Below are 20,040 nucleotides of genomic sequence, written 5' to 3' on the forward strand. Positions count from 1 at the left end.
TCAACCAAATTTTAAAAATATGTTTAAATAAACAAGGTCACTCAGTACTTTCACTATAACCACCCTGTATTTGCCTCGAATTGAGATGTAAAAGTCTACATCGAACTTCATGCCATTCATTCTACAATCCAAGCCATCCTTGGTTCTGTCCCACTGGGATAATAACAGAATTTGGGATCACAGATGAAACAAGAAAATCATTCCTGTTACCACTGTAACAATGAAGAGTCATAAAATATGAATGACAACTGCTAACATCATGACAGAGAAGGTGCTTTCTTCAGTCTGTAGCAGTCAATTGCCTGACACTTTAATGTTCTATCCCATTCCCATTCTGACTCACTTGCCTGTAGCCTCCAGCACTGGTCCAACTTAACCTTGAGATAAAGTTCCTCACCTTTCTTTGGAGAATGATACAGCCTTCAGGACTCAATATCAAAATCAACCACTTCAGACGACTTGGTTCCTTTGCCTGTGGCAAAACTGGCCTGTTAAATGGGAAGATTAATCAAATGTCACCTTAGCTCAGTTATTCTCTCTCCACTGGCACTGCCTGATCTGATGGGTATTTCCAAAATTCTCCTTTAGGCTTCAGGTCTCTGCAGCAGCTCTGAGCTACATATCACAGCCACTGTTTTCTCTATCTCTAATCTCCTTCATTAACCTATCAACTGGGCAACTTTGTAAACAGCCTGTCACCATAGCAAACCTGTCTCTGCCTCTCAGAAACGTTCTCCTTGTCAGATACATCCTTTTTCATCCCTTTCTTCTTGCTTATCTGTTTCTCACAAAGGACCTTTAAAATGTTTCTCTTTCTGCAAATGCTGCCTCATTTGTGAGTTTTTCCAGCAATTTTTGTTTTTATTTCGGATTTTCATCTTCTGCAGATGAAGAGGAGATAAGAGCAAACACTTTCACTCAAAACTGTCTCCAGAGAATAAGCAGCCACAATAGGGAGAGGTGGGCCTGAAGAGCAATGCTGGTACCATAGCCAACTGCCCCACTGAGGAGGTACTATTGAAATATCAACAGCTATTCTACTAAGGTCTTTCATTTTACAAAACCAGTGAATGAAATCTCATCAGGTCAGCAAAACGGGTTCATGGAACCGAGAAAAATGGAGCGTTACACAGTCGGGAAATTCTAGGCAGTGACTGAGTAGATTATCATGACAGCGCAACAGTGCGGGTCAAAGGGCATGGACTGTGCTGCAGATTTCTACGTTTCTCTGCATGGTTTTTTGATCATAAATATTCTTACTGACTGCTGAGGCCAGTTAGAAGTCCGCCACAATTCCAATGGTCTTTCTCTTTTTATTGCCCTCATCCAGGCATTTTATGATAGAAAGAGAGAGGAGAGAGAGAGAGAGAGAGAGAGAGAGAGAGAGAGAGAGAGAGAGAGACTCTGTCCATTAAGTCGTCATATGACAGAGAGAGAGAGAGAGAGAGAGTGTTTCAATTCACCAGTGCATACACTGGCTAATACAGGTGAATCTGTCAACATGATGAGTGAGAAACCTTCAATAATCTTCAATATTATCTTACTTTAACTCAGTGGTGATGAGACAGGATATTTCCTTGCAACAGTTCCACAGTTTTGACCATTCCAGGAATATTTTGATCACAAGTGACAGTCAAATCAATGAGTGCTAACTCAACCACCTATGTAACATCAGGTGACTGTGATATTTTTCTGATCTTCGATTCGTCCTCAGCTCCTCATATTGCACAGATCACATAGGTGGTGCGAAAGCTTGATGATATCTAAGCAGCTTCACGTGTTGATTTGCTAGCATTAGAAAGCTTAAAGGTACAGAGTTTAATGGTGGCCTTGGCATACAATCCCATCCTACCATTTCTTTTCATATTGGCCCATTAATAGAGGAGAAACTCTAATACCTAATCAAAGTCAACAAGGTTAGAAATGAATCTGCTCCATAAGATTCATGTCAAGTGGTGAAAAGTCAAAATTAGTTTCACATCCAATGCACCCAATTAAATACAAGCATCAAATTATCTTAAAAGTCACTGAATCCTGATGTTTCTCAAAGCTTGACCATAATTCTGCATATTATCAGACTGAGCTCACAGAGGAATCAGTTTTCTCGACACATGCTGAACTTTCCCCAACTCAGTCAGCAGTGGAAATGTTTCAGAATCTCCTGAAACTTCACAGCAGGAACTTGGAGGCCACGCTGTTCGATTGTGATGATGTATGGCCTTACAAAAGGTGACATCAAGATTGGATCCTGACAAAGAATAGACAAGAGGCTGCTCTGAAAGAGAGAGATTGAAATCTTCCATCATGTCCACAGCTGTGGTGGGTGTGTGGCATCTTCAAACCTTTGCCAATGCTGTCCCACTGAGCACAAAATGTACAATTTGGTGGATTCTTTGACAGCTAATTTATTTCTGCTTTACCAACATTACCAACTCCCTACATCATCTCACCAAAGCATTAAATGGAAATGGATAGAACCTCATAATTCTGCAATGTGCTTCATTCGACTACGTTGAATCATTAGCTTCGATAACACAATTGCTTGTAGATGTAAACTCTATCGATCCTGTGGCGGCTCTAGCTCTAGTGTGTGTGTGTGTGTGTGTGTGTGTGTGTGTGTGTGTGTGTGTGTGTGTGTGTGTGTGTGTGTGTGTGTGTGTGTGTGTGTGTGTGTGTGTGTGTGTGTGTGTGTGTGTGTGTGTGTGTGTGTGTGTGTGTGTGTGTGTGTGAGTGAGAGAGAGAGAGAGAGAGAAAGAGAGAGAGAGAGAGAAAGAGAGACTCTGTCCATTTAGGCATTATATGATAGAGAGAGAGAGAGAGAGAGAGAGAGAGAGAGAGAGAGAGAGAGAGAGAGACTCTGTCCGTTAAGGCATTATATGATTCCACGTGAACCTTTCTGTGATAATTTTGAAGTTGTGATTAACCAGAGAGGCCAGTTAGCTTTTTTAACAGTCCTAACAGCAAACAGCACACTGGCGGTGTGAATCAATGGTAAAGCTGAGATAATTATGCAAACGAAAATGAAAATCCATCCTGTTTTTCTAGAAAGAATTTTTTGAAGGAAATTTAAAGGCATTTACAGAGTTGTAGTGCAATACCACAATCAAGGGCAGGAGTACCACATATACATTGCACTCGGACAATCAAAGTGTTGTTCGCCTTCTGGTGTTAATCTATGAGGTAAACAATCTACATCCCAGTGAAAATGATGAAGCTGATGAGAATTTCACTAAAAACCAATGCAGAAAAACATAGAACATAGAAATCTGCAGCATCGAACAGGCACTTGGCCCGGAGGGTTGTGGCATCATAATAAACTACCCTATTAACTGTCTAGAATTTCCCCTACTGCATAACCCTACATTTTTATCACTTCCATATACCTATCTAATAGTCCTTTAAAAGATCCTTTCTACCTGCCTCGACCACCATTGCCACCAGCAGGGCATTCCATGCAGCCACCACTATTTGTGTGAAAAACGTACCCATTACATCCCCCCCCTGCACTATTCCCAAGTACCTTAAAGCTATACCCCCGGGAGAAAGCTTCTGACCATCCACATGATCAATGCCTGCCATCATCTTATACACCTCTATCACATCACTCCTCATCTTCTGATGTTCATAAGGAGAAATGAGAAAGTTCACCCAAACTATTCTCATAAGGCATCCTCTCCAATCCAAGAAACATCCTTGTAAATCTCTTCTGCACCCTCTCCCCAGCATCCACATCTCTCCTGTACTAAGATGACCAAAACTGGACACAATATTCCAAGTGGGGTCAAACTAAAGTCTTATATAGCTGTAACATTACCTTCTTGAACTCGATCCCACAGTTAATGAATGTCATACACCTCATGCTATCTTTATTCTTCTTTGGCTTGGCTTCGCGGACGAAGATTTATGGAGGGGGTAAAAAGTCCACGTCAGCTGCAGGCTCGTTTGTGGCTGACAAGTCCGATGCGGGACAGGCAGACACGGTTGCAGCGACTGCAGGGGAAAATTGGTTGGTTGGGGTTGGGTGTTGGGTTTTTCCTCCTTTGCCTTTTGTCAGTGAGGTGGGCTCTGCGGTCTTCTTCGAAGGAGGTTGCTGCCCGCCAAACTGTGAGGCGCCAAGATGCACGGTTTGAGGCGATATCAGCCCACTGGCGGTGGTCAATGTGGCAGGCACCAAGAGATTTCTTTAGGCAGTCCTTGTACCTTTTCTTTGGTGCACCTCTGTCACGGTGGCCAGTGGAGAGCTCGCCATATAACACGATCTTGGGAAGGCGATGGTCCTCCATTCTGGAGACGTGACCCACCCAGCGCAGCTGGATCTTCAGCAGCGTGGACTCGATGCTGTCGACCTCTGCCATCTCGAGTACTTCGACGTTAGGGATGAAAGCGCTCCAATGGATGTTGAGGATGGAGCGGAGACAACGCTGGTGGAAGCGTTCTAGGAGCCGTAGGTGATGCCGGTAGAGGACCCATGATTCGGAGCCGAACAGGAGTGTGGGTATGACAACGGCTCTGTATACGCTTATCTTTGTGAGGTTTTTCAGTTGGTTGTTTTTCCAGACTCTTTTGTGTAGTCTTCCAAAGGCGCTATTTGCCTTGGCGAGTCTGTTGTCTATCTCATTGTCGATCCTTGCATCTGATGAAATGGTGCAGCCGAAATAGGTAAACTGGTTGACCGTTTTGAGTTTTGTGTGCCCAATGGAGATGTGGGGGGGGGGGGGCTGGTAGTCATGGTGGGGAGCTGGCTGATGGAGGACCTCAGTTTTATTACACTAACAATATTCCACATGAAATTTAGATTGGCACCATTACAGACTGGGGATATAGTTCCATCGAGGCAAACACACAACAGAAAACTCCACGAGACAGACCTCCTTGAAGTTACCATTCCAAAAGATTCCATATTCACAGCGTAGCATAGTTTACAAAACCCCTATCCAAAATATACCATTTTCAAATCCAAAAGCACAATCTCAGGCTTGAAGAAGAAACTGACTTTAGACTGAGGATGAAAATCGACTTTTGCACGTTTCCTCTCTGAAAAGGAATCATGCATCCAACTGCCATATTTATACTGAGAACAACAGGTGAAGCAAACAGTATTTGCCACCAGTTCATTCAAATAACTTATTTGTGCTTGTCAAAATTTGATACATTGACAGGTTGGTGACTTCATGCCCATTAGTGTCAGTGCAATAAGCAAAGAGATGCATCATCAACACATTTCAATCTCTCAGGATTAAAATCAATTTGAACATATTCTGAGCAGTATTTTTAATGTACATGTTCAATTGCAAATAAATCTGTGCTTGAAGAAGTTTGGCGGCACACCACTAGGCAGGCAAACCGGCCCCGCTTGTAATCCACGCGGCGGGGCAGCCGGCCAAAATGGCGCCATCGAGGGTTTCCCCTTCTTCTCAGCACAGGGCTCAGAAGTCGGCTCGGGGGGACCACGTGTCGCCCGGGTAATCTCAGCACCCCTCAGCGTGGTTCTCAGCCAGGTCCAGGCTGGGAGTATAAGTCCAGCCCAGCAGCCTGCAATAAATCAGTTCTGCTCACTGAGCTCAACCCGTTTGGTTGTGTGTTCTTTCAGTAGCAGTGTAGCTGCCGCTACAGAAGTATGATTTTTATATTTATTATCTCTTTTTCTGTCTCTTGCAATGTTGTGATAATTTAATTTATACTATGTATGTTGTCCACCTGTGTGGCTGCAGTTAATAAGAATTTCAGTGTATATTATACTTATGTATGTGACAATACAATTTCTACAGTTCATACCCTGATGAGTTATTAGTGTTGAATTTACTGAGATAACAAATATTACTTTGGAATATTTATTTTATTTGAACCTCACCTGTGGTGTGTTTCAGTGAATAGTCACTCCTATTAGAACCACAAATCAAATAGGGAATTTAACAGAAAATCCTCACACTCTTAACTAGTGAGTTGTTGGAGAGTGGAGCAATGTTCAATATAGCTGCCGAAACTCAGCAGGTCACACAGCATTTACAGGAGGTAAAGGGATATAACCAAAGTATTAAGCCTGAGCCCTTCATCAGGGTACCAGCAAAAAACAAGGCAAGGCACGGCACCTCAATAAAAAGGCATGGGTGGGGGAGGAAGAAGAAAAAGAAGAAAGAAGAGGCAGGGGGAGGAGAACAGGCTAGCAGGCAAGAGGTCGCAGATGGCGATGGATGGGAGGGCGGATGGGATAATAGGGGGAGAGGGTACTTCTGAATGGAAAGGAAAGGGCAGGGATCTGGAGGAAAGGAGATGAGAGATAAGGTAAGAGAGAGACCAAGAGACAGGAGTAGGGCCTAATGAAAACCAGAGAAGTTAATTTAATGCCATCTGGTTGGAGAGTGTCCACACGGAATATTGGATGTTGTTCCTCCAATATGCAATTAGCCTCAGTTTGCCAGTGAAAGAGACCATAGATAGACATGTTGGTGTGGGAATGAGGTGCGGAATTGAAATAGTTGGCCATTGGGAGGTCCTCGCTATTGCAAAGGAGAGAGCGAAGATGCTCAATGAAATTATCTCCCAGTATGTGTCCAGTCTGTGCGATGTAGCAGAGGCCGCACCTGCAAGACCAGAGTGTGGGACTAGTCTCACAATGAACATTGGGAAGAATGAGTTAGATGCATTGCAAGAAGACTAAGGAAACACAAAAAGATTACACTGATGAGGTGGGGTCAGGAAGATTATCATCGGCATGAGTTAGGTGGCCTATTTCAGTGCCGGGCAACACAGTTGGCATAGTGGTCGGCACAACGCCATTACAGCCCCAGCGATCGTGACCGGGATTTGAATCCTGTATGTTCTTCCCATGGCTGCATGGGTTTTCCCCAGTGTTGTGGTTTCCTCCCACCATTCAAAACATTCTCGGAGTGTCGGTTAATTGGGCGGCACAAGCTTGTGGGCTGAAATGGCCTGTAACCGTGCTGTATGTCTAAAAAAAATTTTAATTTAAATTCCATCTAATTATTTAATGGGGCAGTCAATATGTGTGAAATAAACAGAACAACTGTTTTGCAGAAATAACAGATGGATCCCTGGAAATTCAATTTTTATGTTTTTTTCTCAGCGTCATGCAACTGTAAATCAATTCATTTTCCAGAATGAAATGTGCTAACAACAATTTACAGGTTGCTTTGCGCTTCCCCAGATATTTCAACAGTTGTGAGGCACCATCATGACCCAAATGTAATTTTTTTTGTTGTGCCTGTGTTGGATGACTTCATTCCCCAAGCCACATTCCCCTTGAAGGATTGTAAAGAGATGACCGACATTGCCCCAAAGCTGCATTTTAGGCTGTGAAACATACAGTAAGTCAGAGCTGAATGGTCCAAGAGCAGGACGGTCTTCACCACACAGTTTCAGACTGGTCACCTACCTGGTATGCAAATACTTACCTACATCCCGAGGGTCAACTTCCCTACTGTTACCCAATTCCTAGTCCAAAATCTCTGATCTGCCACCACGTTTTTTTAATCATCCCTTCATCCCCATTGAAAATGCTGGTCTCCAAATACTCCTCCTGAGCTCATGCTGAAAGTATTCGCAGTTGTAATGGGCACTAGTTGTGTAAAATACACAACACAGGGAAGAATGTTGTTGCGTATTGGGTTGACAGATGGCATTCAAAAGATGTCGACAGATCTGGAGAATTTTAGTTCTGATGAGGGATTGGCTGGTTTGGGACATCTTTGGAATGAAGGAGGGGTAAAGGAAAACTTAATCAAACAGTATAAAATGGTGAAAAGCCCACACAAGGTGAAAAAGAACTTGCTTCACTTGGCACTGTGGTCAATGAGCAAAAGGCAGTGATTTTAGGTCATGAAAAGCATCAGGAAGAAGTTAGAAAATAGTTTCCATTGTGAGTCATGGAAGTCCGGAACTTAGCATGTAAGGCAGCCATTACATTAGGGTTCCTTGAAAACATACTTTAAGGGTCAAGTTATAAGAATGAGAGTAGAATTTGACCAGAATGAACACAATGGGCAAAATGGTCTGTGTCTGGTGAAGAATGTCTGCTTTGATCAAGTTGATCTGACAAGCAAAATTGGATGAACCGCAAGTTAACAAATTCATGGAGGGACATACAGCACCATGTTTGACAACAGAAGCTCACACAGGTAATACTGAGCACTGGTTCCGGCATTATCACTGAGGATATTTGAAAAGCTGGTTTTCAGCCATACATCAAATGGAGAAGCTATTTTCTCCCATAACAAAGACCAGAAAATAGCACCTCTCCAGAATATGAAGGAATAGGAACAAATCCATTGCTGAAGAATTATAATCCAAGGTGAACCCACATAAGGTGGTGGGAGCAGACAACATACCAGTTGGGTACTGAAGGACTGCACAGCCCATTGTCATCTTTAACATGTCACTGCAGCAGTCCATTGTTCCCGCAGGGTTCAAGACAGCCAGCATCACCCTAGTACCCAAGAAGGTGACCATAATAATGACTACTTAATGACTACTGCCTTGTGGCACTGATATAGTATGCTCGTCGAAATTTGGCAACCTTATTTAGATTACTTAAATGCCCAGATGGTATAATTTATTTTGATATTTGTCAACTAGTGAACACCTTATTAGAAATTTAATACTTTTAAAATGTTGCGACTCTGAGATGTCGAATCTTGTTCCTGTTGGTTTTTCTTTTCTATTTTCTTTCTTTTTATCTCCCTCTATTCCCTGCCGCCCATCCCCTTTCTTTCAAATCTGGGGAGGAGATGCTGAGAGAAGAGGGACTCTCCTTTCCTTTTTATTATTTTTTGGACCTTATGAATGTTTTATTGTTATTATAATAATCAAGTCCTATATTCTGTATTTTCTTAAAACTTAAAATAAAATATTCCCCCCAAAAAATCTTTTTTAAAGTGTCTTAACGCCACAAGAGCGCTATCATGTTGCTCTTGCTTGGTGCTAATTCATCTTTATTTTAATTTCAAGCCTGCACTCTATACTTATGCTCTTCACAGCTATATGAATGTTAACGATAGCCAACTAGTCTGCTCGTAGAAAAGCTCTCCTCGCTGTTTAAGGTACTTTGTGCCAAATAAACGGTTTGTTAAAATATTTTTCCTACAGCATTTTTAATTTCATTTATTCTCAATTATATGATAACAGTGAGTCTCTGCTACTTTCAAATGAAGTGATCTTACCCAGTATTAGGTGCAGTCTTCTTCAGTTTGGCCCTGAAGAGCTCAGGAAGCATTTCTTAGCAGGTGGCTCATCAGACCAAGGTAACTTCGCTTCAGTCCACTCCAATTCCACCTATGGTACAATTAGAATTGAATACTGCATTCAAGCTACCAAATTATAAGGCATTTGGATGCTGACCAAAGTTTGATCAAACATAACAGTTGGTGCTTTGCAGAGTGTTATCTGGAGTGGGACGCTGTATTTGCAATGCAAACTTTTTTAAAAATCTAGTTTGGCAACCTTTCTAGTTAAGGTCATTATTGATTGTGGATAGTGCAACATTAGTTGCTCATATTGTATTGCAATGTCACTGCCAAATATAGAACTGGACCATAGTTTATCTTTTTGTGATTTGGAGCAGCGTACATCAGAATCTCCAGTTGACACGATATTAATAAAGGGCTGATGACTGAGGCATCAGTCGGTGAATGCTGTTTTGTAGCGAATCTATGGAGGAATTGGATTTGTACCAAGAAATGTCTTATTTTGTCTATTTTCTTATCTCCTCTGCATTTTCGTAAGCTTCGGTGAAATACAGTATACTGACTTCTGCAAGGAAGCTCATTCTGACGCTCACTGTGTGCAGTTTGCAGGAAACTTGACAGCTAGAAATTCAGATTTGAATCCGACTGTGGGCATGGCACTGAGAAATCCAATTAGCATGCGGATTGCTGAGAAGATTCAGAGCACGTACTTTGAAGGAGATCGAAGCCCCAGCTAAATGAGAGAGGAGTTACATTTACCCATGTTGCTAATTTGGGTTCTAGTGAACTTCAGATTTAATAACATGTATTATATATGATATTGAAGAGGGCATTGAGTCTTACAATGGTAGAGACTTTCTCGTGCCAGAAATTACCAGGCCATGACTGATGTTGAACAGATATAATTGGGCAAACTATTACGACTGGGCATAGGCCATTGCCATTATATGACTGCAAAACTGATAAAGAGCTTCATTGGCATGAAAATCGTCATGACCTCAAGCAATGTAAACAGGATGAGCTGAACAATTTGGACCATTACCCTTCCCACAATGCAGGACTACACTGCTCTTGTTGCTAAGGAACCAATGAAAAAAAATTCACTGTCAGCACTCTTAAAGGGCCAAGTAAAATGTCTCTGCAAGAGCTGAATAACATTTAAAGCCATTTTCAGTTAAAAGGATAAATAAACAATATATGTGGTGGGAGGAGGGGTGAACCTCATAAAATATGTAACCACTCAGTTGTCAAAATAGCTCAGTTGGAAACTTAACCTCCTCATTTCATTTAGGCATACTCTAAATCAAAGGTAGCATTTTAGTCTTCTGATTAAAATAAATATTTTGTTTTAACACAGAAAATGCAACAGAGCAAAGATAATTCAGTGTAATTGTTCTTGTGCTCACCCAGGTTCTCTTTAAATGTGTCCATGATATTCACCTCACCCACATTCTCTGGGTAGAGATGATCACTCCATAATGTGCATTTGATCCCAAGGTTACTGATAATTGTGAATTGGTCTTGAAGGTGATGAGATGCTATTTCCTGATTTGCTGGAGGGAGGGAACCCCAGCAGCGATGTTATGGCAACATGTCCACAGAGAAACTGGCCAAGCACACAGGAAAGTGAAGATGTCTTTCCAATTGAAGCTATTGTGCAACCTGGAGTCAACCTTCTATTGAGATTATTGATGTAAGTTCACTCAATTAGTAGACCTAGTTCCAATCCTGTTCTGCAGTGGTGTCTGTGTGCAGTTCTCCCTGTAACTCTCTGGATTTCCTTCAGGTGTTCTAATTTCCTCCCACATTCCAAATATGGTTTAGAGGGGAGCTGAATTGGCCACTAGTATGCAGATAAGTGGAAGAATATGGGGGAAAGAAATAGCATTAATGTAAATGATTTCTTGATGGACAGTGCAGACTAGATGGGCTTTCTCTATGCTTTAGAACTTGTCAGCCACAAACGAGCCTGCAGCTGACGTGGACTTTTACCCCCTCCATAAATCTTCGTCCGCGAAGCCAAGCCAAAGAAAAGAAGAAGAACTCTATCTAGACTTAGATAAGACATGATATCAATTAACCATATGTGTGTGAAGGTGAAGTATTTCTTTCTATTTAATCAAAATTCCACGTCTGGCCATCAATGAAGTAAAAGATAAAATTCAGTTTTGAGTTGGAGTCAGTAAAACATTATCTTCTTGAGATGATGCAAATAAAACAATTAACGGGCAAGGTTCTAATTTGACCTTGAGAATCACCAATAAAATTTGAAAGATGTCTTTCCAAAAATTTTCTAGACTAAGGCAAGTCCAGAACATGTGAATCAAAAAAGCATCATAAATTTGGCAGTTGTCACACGAAAGAGTTATATCTGAATAAAAATTAGACAATTTAACTTTAGACACATATTCTCTATGGACCACATTAAATTGCAGCAAACAATGCCAGGCACAAAAGGAGGTAATTTTAATCAGATTACAAACCTCATCTGGAAATGATAAATTCAAATCCCGTTCCCAATCGTTCTTGATCTTAACTAGTGAGGCTATTCTTAAGTCCCACAAATTGTTATAAATAATTGATATTGAACCTTTATGAGAAAGCAGTAAAATCAAAAAGTAAATCAAGAATATTTGCCTCAGGAATTTGTGGAAAGTCAGGGATCTTCGATTCAACGAAATGTCTAACTTGTAAATATCTTTACAAAAATGATTGGTAAGTTAAATTTTTCCACCAGTTGTTCAAAGGAAGCAAAATTGTTTTGAATAAAAAGTTCTTTAAAACATTTAACTAGATATGCTATTAAAAAATCAGATATTAACTTCCAAAGACGTGAGGCCCATTTAGGGACTATTATTATTACTGAAAGAATTTTGGGTGTTTAGATGCTCTGGTGCTGAGCTGTCTGGTTCAGGTTGGTGTCACCTGATTCCCATGTATCTTTTTTTAAAAATCTTGATTAGTGTTTGTATATGGTTGGGTTTTTTTTCTTTTTTTTGATTTTGATAATACGGATAAGTGTTTTGTTCAACTGTGAATAATGTAAACATTGATAAAATTATTATAGAAGGAGAAGAGAAGGAAAGAGAATTGTAAACTTTTTTGATAAAAATAAATTTTATAGCCCTTGAAAAGAATGAATAACTTCATCTTTTTTTATTTCACTCCTTTGGGTTGGGGTTTTTTGATGTTATGCTTTGATATACCAATGTGCTTTGGAGTTTTGGATTGTGTTCATAGTTGGAATTTTTTTCCTTTTAATTATGTTACACATTGTATAGTTGTATTGTTCAATTGTTTATACTGTAAATATTAAATAAAAAGAAAAAAATCTCCTTGTCACACATTTTCTCTATCTATTTGGTGCTGGTTGAGTTATTTCTGTGCTGAGGAGGAATCCTTCCATCTGAGGAATTCAACACAACATTTTGATGAAAACCAAAATGCCAACATATAATTTTCCTTCCACAGAGGCTGCCTTCAGATCCAGCTGCTTCAGTTCCATTTGGCATGTCCTTATCAAATTCCAGCTCTGGGAGCCTTTGTCTTCACCGGGTGTGACTCATCTTCCTCCACTTGATCCCTTTCTTTCTCTTGCCAATCTACTTCATCTCTCCCTGGTGCACCAATTGTACGTGGGCCGCCATGTCCTACTCCCCCTCTCCTCTTTAAACTAGTATCTCTTCTCTACATCCCTAGAATTGAAGGATGTTAGCCCAAAATATTAACCATTCTTTTACTCCCACAGATGCTATTTGACACGATGTGTTCCTTCACCAGATTGGGTCCTGCTTCGCATTCCGGCATCTGCTGTCTCCTGTGGGTCTCCAGCAGATTGTTCTTTTTTTTAGCTTCAGATTCCAGCATCTGCAGACTCTTGTATCTCCAGTTGATTCCAACCATTTTATATGTGCTGCATAATCTAGGCATCATGACAGAGCTGGATTGACTGCAAAGAAGACTCAGGCTGAGTGATAGACTGGGAATGCCGCAAGGTGCTTTGCGTTGAATCAGTGGACGTCCTCACACTGTCTCTTTAACTGCACTCACTGAGACAAGGAGAGATGTTCTACTCCACATTTGGAGCTGCTCAAAACTTCCTCAGAACCTTAGTTATAGATGAAATGTGTTCAGGAAAGTTTTATAAATCAATACATAAAGGTACCAACCAGAGAGAGTGTCATACTGGATATCATATTGGGGAACGAGACAGAACAGGTGACAGGAATATTTTGGGTCCAGTGATCATAATGCCATAAGCTTCATATTAAATTTGGAGAAGGCCTTAGGATGAGATTCTAAATTGGAGGAAGGCTATTTTGAGGCAACGAGAAAGGATTTAGAATGCGTGGATCGGGATAAGTTGTTTTCAGGGAAGGATGTGCGAGATAAGTGGAAGAACTTTTGAGAGTATAGAGTTTGTATATTCCTGTCAGGGTCAAAGCAAGGTTAGAAGGTACAGGGAACCTTGGTTTTTGAGGGATTTTGGGGATCTTATTTGGAAGAAGAGAGAGGTATATAACAGGTATAGGCAACATGGAGCAAATGAGGAACTTGATGAGTATAAAAACTCAAGAAAAACCTTAAGAAATAAATCTGGAGGCTAAAAGAAGACATGAGGTTAATTTGGCCAACAATGCAAAGGAAAATTCTAAGGCAAATTCTACAAGTGCATTAAGAGCAAATGGATGGTAAGGGACAAAATTGGTCCCCTTGAAGATCAGAGTGGTCAGCTTTGTATGTTTTCTTTTCATTAATATTCAATTAGGAAATGAGAACAGAGTCATGGGAAGTAAGGAAAACAAGCAGTGAAGTCATGAATCCTATACAGATTAAAGAGGAGGGTGCTTTGCTGACCCAAAGCAAATATGGGTGGATAAATCCCCAGGGCCTGACAAGATATTCCCTCAGACCTTGAAGGAGGCTAGTGTAGAAATTGCAGGGGCTCTGACAGAAATATTTAAAATGTCCTTAGCCATGGGCATGATGCCAGAGGACTGTAGGGTAGCTCACGTTGTTCCTTTGTTTAAAAAAGGCTCCCAAAGGAAGCCGGGAATTTATAGGCTGTTGAGGCTGATGTCAGTAATAGATAAATTATTGAAAGGTATTCTAAGAGATTGGATATACAATTATTTGGATAGCCAGGGACTGATTAGGGAGAGTTAACATGGCTTTGTGGTGCAGGTAGGTCATGTTTAACCAATCTTATAGAGTTTTTTGAGGAGGTTACCAGGAAAGTTGACGAAGGAAAGACTGTGGATGTTGTCTGTGTAGACTTTAGTAAGGCCCTTGACAAGGTCCCGCATGAGAAGTTAGTCAGGAAATTTCAGATGCTCGGTATTCATGGTGAAGTAGTGAACTGGATTCGACAATGGCTGGACCAGAGAAGCCAGAGGATAGTGGTGGGTGATTGCTTCTCAGTCTGGAGGCCTGTGACTAGTGGTGTGCCTGAGGGATTGGTACTGGGACCATTTTTGTTTGTCATCTATATCAATGATCTGGATGATAACGTGGTAAATTGGATCAGCAAGTTTGCAGGTGACACTAAGATTGCAGGCATTGAGTCAGCGAAGAAGGTTTTCAAAGCTTGCAGAGGAATCTGGACCAACTGGTAAAATGGGCTTAAAAATTGCAGATGGAGTTTAATGTAGACAAGTGTGAGGTGTTGCAATTTGGAAGGACAAAACAAGGTAGAAACTACACAGTAAATAGTAGGGCACTGAGAAGTGCAGTACAACAGAGGGATCTGGAAATACAGATATGTAATTCCCTCATAGGTAGATAGGGTTGTAAACAGAGCTTTTGGCACATTGGCCTTCAGAAATCAAAGTATTGTATAGTGGAGTTGGGATGTTATGGTAAAGTTGAACAAGATATCGGTGAAGCCAAATTTAGAGTTTCGTGTGTGGTTTTGGTCACCTAACTACAGGAAAAATATCAATATGATAGAAAGAGTGCAGAGAAGATTTACTAGGATGTTGCTCGGACTTCAGAGAAGGGCAATTTGATAGAGGTATTTAAAGTTATGAGTGGTATAGACAGAGGAAATGTAGATAAGCCTTTTCCATTGAGTGTAGGTGAGATACAAACCAGAGGACATGGGTTAAGGGTGAAAGGGGAAAAGTTTAGGGGGAAACCTCATCACACAGAGAGTGGTGGGAGTGTAGAACGAGCACCCTTAATTTTAACATTTAAGTAGAATCTGGATCGGTACATGGGTGAGAGAGGAATGGAAGGCTATGGGCTGGGGGCTGGTTGCAGGTCAGTGGGACTAGGCAAAATATGATTCAGCACAGACTAGAATGGCCGAGTTGGCCTGTTTCTGTGCGGTAATTGTTCTATACTTCTATGGTTCCTTGAACCCATTCGTTAATTTCAAGAGCTGAGTCTTTAACTACAGTTTATATCACTTACGGCTCCTAGAATGCTTCCATCAGCGTTGTCTCCGCTCCATCCTCAACATCCATTGGAATGACTTCATCACCAACATCGAAGTACTCGAGCTGGCAGAGTCCGCAAGCATCGAATCCATGCTGCTGAAGACCCAACTGCGCTGGGTGGGTCATGTCTCCAGAATGGAGGACTATCGCCTTCCCAAGATCATGTTCTATGGTGAGCTCTCCACTGGCCACCGAGACAGAGGTGCACCAAAGAAGAGGTACAAGGACTGCTTAAAGAAATCTCTTGGTGCCTGCCACATTGACCACCGCCAGTGGGCTGATATCGCCTCCAACCGTGCGTCTTGGCATCTCACAGTTCGGCGGGCAGCCTTTCTTCAAAGGGTTTCCTTTGAAGAAGACCGCAGAGCCCACCTCACTGACAAAAGACAAAAGAGGAAAAACCCAACACACAACCCCAACCAACCAATTTTCCCTTGCAACCGCTGCAACCGTGCCTGCCTGTCCCGCATCGGACTTGTCAGTCACCAACGAGCCTGCAGCAGACGTGGACATACCCTTCCAAAAATCTTCATCCGCGAAGCCAAGCCAAAGAGAAAGAAGAAAGAAGACATATATCCTCAGTCATTAAATGTCTAACCCAGTTCAGTTTCTGATTCCCAAGATATTGCACTTGCAGAATGGGGGTAATTGCAATTTCTTTACAGGATATAAGCAAATGTGCAGCTGTATCTGGTCATTATGAAGACAATAAGAACAATGGCCAAGCACTGTTGAGGCTATTTATTAGCCATCCAATTATTGCAAACCCAAATGGGGGCAGAGGCCTTGCTCTGTTTGAGAGTAGGCAGCCTTTGTCTGAGTTTTTGTTTCTCGGAGTGTGGTCGTCGGCGAGATGAGGCTTCTGATGCCAGCCCAGAACAGGCTTGATGCGTTGCTGCTTGTCACATTCTCCTTCCTCCAAATCCCTCTACTTCCTCCTTTCCTTCCTTCTGCCACGAGGGTGAGCTGATGAGGTGCTTTTATTCATGAAGCTTGTGAAAGATGGAGACAAGGATGACAAGGTTCAAGACCTCTGGAGAACCCTGCATGTCGTGCCAAGGTGGGTTCTGGCAACGGAAGGTCAACTTGAGCCGATCAACAAGAAATGAAAATGTGAATGAAAATAAGTTCGTTTATTATCTGATTGTACCAGTACAACCCGACGAAGCAGCATGCTCCAGTTAATGGTGCAAAAACAGTGCAAACAAACATATAGACACAGATACACAGAACCTATATACATGACTTGCCTATATATATTAAAAATAAATATTAGTAATAAGTAATAGATTCATGGGGAATTTTCTTTAGCAGTCATTCAGCATTCTCACTGCCCGTGGGAAGAAGCTGTTCCTCAGCCTAGTGGATCTGGCCCTAATACTCCTTTATGTCTGACTCAGATTTTATTGTCATGAACAAGCACAAAATTGAGTGTTTTGTGGCAGCCTCATAGGGAGGACATTTCTTTCCCGACTGGAGTAACTAGAATAAAGTCAGAACTATCAACATTTTGGCTAAGTCTTTTGTACGGTTTGGCCCATTGGGCATGATCCATAGCCTTACACGGACATTATTTGACCTTAATAATTGCTTCTCTCCTGCCGCATTGTCATTTGGTCTCGCCCTATCTGAAATATTCCCTTTATTCTACCTATCCCTGCCCCTTCGGTGTTGGAATAAGATGTGGAACTGAGGCGAATTATGAGCTACCTGAGTACACAGCGTTAGTCAATGGGATCTTTGAATTTCCTGTGAATTATTCCTGTTGCTGAACTCTCAGTTCAATTATACAGCCTCATGTGCCTCATGAGAGCAGCCGACACCTCCCTGAATCTTCAGACAAATTGCAAATCTGCGCAAGCCTCCATGCATGAACTCTGCTCAAACAATGGGTAGCTGAAATTCTTACCTTGTGTTGGTGGCAGGTGTTTCCCACTTGCTTTTGAAAATTCAAGCTTCCAGTGATATTGCTCCTCAGTCAGGCAGAAATGGGCGCTTTTTTCTCAGATGACTCTTTGAGGATAGGCTTTTTTGGCCAAAGCCTCCTTTCCTGCCACTCCTGGCCGTGCTGTATGTCCAACGGTAGCAACAACAACACACATTGTTCTGCAAAAATAGGTGGAATGCCCCTCCACTGGAGGGAAACAATCTTTTTGTGCACTGCAGTTATGAAAGGAATTACATCTGAGATCTAGCATGCTCAACTCCACACAAATCAACAAAAAGGTGCAATAATTTGATGATCCATATAAATAGTGCAGGGATAGCTCTGGCCTGTTTTCACATGCTCATTCTATAATGCATGTCAGTTCCAAATACATGAACTAATGTTGTAATAGTGATCATTGTTGCATTTGCTACTAGCAAGGTCTTAAGGATATAGTTCCTGTTTGATTATACTTGGCTGCCAGCAGGGACTGAGACAGAGCAAGTGCCTGCTGAAGGAGAGATCCTCATCAGCTGTTTGCATCTATTTTAAAGTAAAGAACCTTTTCCTTCATCCACGTGAACTCACACATACGAATACAAGATGAAGCAAATGTGAAAGGATAGGCATCCAAATATACATTGCCCAATGACAATGTGCTTTGGGAATGTATAGACGATGCACAAGTATCTGTGATCAAACGTTAACCTGTACATAATGGTTCCAATAAAGATTCACAATCAAATGGACATTACAGTTCATAAAAGAAGGTACATTTTCCAATTAATTTCTAATCTAATGTTTTTATACTAGCCAGCTCTAGTACCAGTGAGATCTTTTTCTGTCCTACTCCTCATCTGTTTAGAGTCTCCAGCAAATGGTGGCTTGTCCCGTCCAGTCCCTTCACAGCAAGCTCACTTCTGCCAGTAAGACAAATGGTAGTCACTGAAGACCCATACCTGATGTTTATGCTGCAACTGTGGAACCCCTGCATTTTTTTTTAAATAAAATCCAGGGTGATCCCAAAGAAGACATTCAAAAACTTTGAGGCCTAGAAACTGGACATTTTATCCTATTATCCTTGCCTTTTTACTTTTCTTCATCTCTTCAAAGCCCCATCACTCCCCACAAAACCAGCCACAATCTGGCCTTTGATCAGAGTACGTACATGACATCACATACAACTCTGATTCCTTTCTCCTGCAGGCGCGGCAGAATTACCACTAATTGGTAATGCAAAAAATAAACAGTACACAGTGTAAAGCATGTAAACATATAAAAAACTGTAAACAGATAATAAACGTAAACAAACTGACGGTGCAATTAAGAAGGAATTTTAAAAAGCAATCAATAAAGTGCAAAATTAAGAGTCTCTGATTGAGTTTGTTGTTCAGGAGTCCGATGGTGGAGGGGTAGTAGGAGATGTTCCTGAAACTGGTGGTGCGAGTCTTGTGGCATCTATACCTGACCTATTCCATTTCTCTCCATTTTCTGTCACAGCTATTACAAAGTAGTTTGGGATATTTCATTGCATGAGGGTAAGGGGAAATGTTGTTCAAGCACAGTTTGCATTTAAGCAGGTCAGGCCGCCACAGTGAAGAGGCCAACAGGATCATTTTGTTATTAGTGTCTTTATATTTTAAGCTCATACTCATTTCATTCTTGGCACAGGAACATGAGAACTGGGAGTAGGAGTAGACCAGCAGGTCCCCCAAAGCTGCGTGGCTATTCATCGAGATCATAACAAGTTTTCTACCTGTGGCTTCCTCCGGCACTATTCTGTATCTTGCGATTCTCTTAATATCAAGAACTTACCAATATCTTTTTTGAATGAACTCAATTACTGAATCTCATCAATCCTGCAGAGATGAGAATTTTAGAGTCACCACCCTCTAAATTAAGGAATTTCTCTTCTTCTCGGACTTAAATGATTTACTCTTTAATCTGAGTCTTAACCCCTAGTTCTGCACTCCTTGGTCTGGGGGAAGTATCCTCTCTGTGAATACTCTGACAAGGCCATTGGGGATTTTGTACATCTATATGAGATCAACTCGCATTAAACTGAACTCCAGGGGTGGCCAAACCGCAGCATGTGAGCCACGTGCAACTCTTTGACGTATAATGATCAGCTTGCGCAAATATGTTGGCTGAGACCATCCAAGCTCCCGTCGCCTCCACCATGGACTCCCGCCCTGGCCTTGGACACCCACCCACTGGAGCACCCAACGACCTAGCTGCAAACTCTCGCCTAGGCCTTGGACACCCTCCCACCGGAACTCCCAATGACCCAGCCATGAATTCTCGCTTAGGCACTGGCCGCCTGCCCATCCAAGCTTCTGTCACCTGGCCACCCACCCATCTGAGCTCCCAACTCCCCAACCACGGTCTCTCCAGTCGCTTTCCCACTGGAGCTCCTGTCGCCCCAATTGCGGTCTCTCACCTAGGCCCTGGCCACCTGCCTATCCATCCGAGC

Source organism: Narcine bancroftii, chromosome 4, assembly GCF_036971445.1.
Source record: "Narcine bancroftii isolate sNarBan1 chromosome 4, sNarBan1.hap1, whole genome shotgun sequence".
In the NCBI taxonomy this organism is placed as follows: Eukaryota; Metazoa; Chordata; class Chondrichthyes; order Torpediniformes; family Narcinidae; genus Narcine; species Narcine bancroftii.